This window comes from Trachymyrmex septentrionalis, unplaced genomic scaffold (genome assembly GCF_001594115.1).
Source record: "Trachymyrmex septentrionalis isolate Tsep2-gDNA-1 unplaced genomic scaffold, Tsep1.0 scaffold188, whole genome shotgun sequence".
Classification (NCBI taxonomy): domain Eukaryota; kingdom Metazoa; phylum Arthropoda; class Insecta; order Hymenoptera; family Formicidae; genus Trachymyrmex; species Trachymyrmex septentrionalis.
In genome coordinates, this window is record NW_017305050.1 from 152,551 (window position 1) to 153,191 (window position 641).

The following is a 641-nucleotide window of genomic DNA, read 5'->3' on the forward strand; positions in this document are numbered from 1 at the left end:
AAATTTATATACATGTATGTCCAAAAAATAAATTTAAAATACAATAAATAAAAAGAAATCCTGTTTGCTCGATTTTCTATGTTACTTTTTGTTCACTTTTTCACAAAAATTAGACCAATCTCTCGAGATTTCTCACACAACATTTCACCAAATGGACAATACTTTCTAAATTACTTAATACTCTCAATTTTTACTCGGAACTATGTATGCTTGAAAGACAAATTGTTTAAATGGAATATTAAAACGCTCATTTAAATAGAGAGAGAAAGAGAGAGAATAAAAAAAGGGAGGAAAAGAGACGGGGCAACTTGCTTATTTCACGTATGCGCACTCCATTTTGGCCAACATAAAATCGAGAGAGTTGCGCTACTGTATATACTGTGGTAGAAGTACGTTCGCGTTTTATTTTATTGACGGATGTTACAGCACTTTTGATGTTAGTGTTGGCAGAGATCTGGTGTTGGCCAAAATGGAGTGCGCATGCGCGAAATAAGTAAGTTCCCTAGTAATACCATTTAAATTTCTTTCTCAGTTGCTCTTTATTTTTCCGCTCTCTTTCTTTTTAGATCGTTTGGGCGTACAGTGCAGTACATTAATTTGTTGGGTTATAGTAGCGGCCCGACTTATCGAAAAAAAAAAAA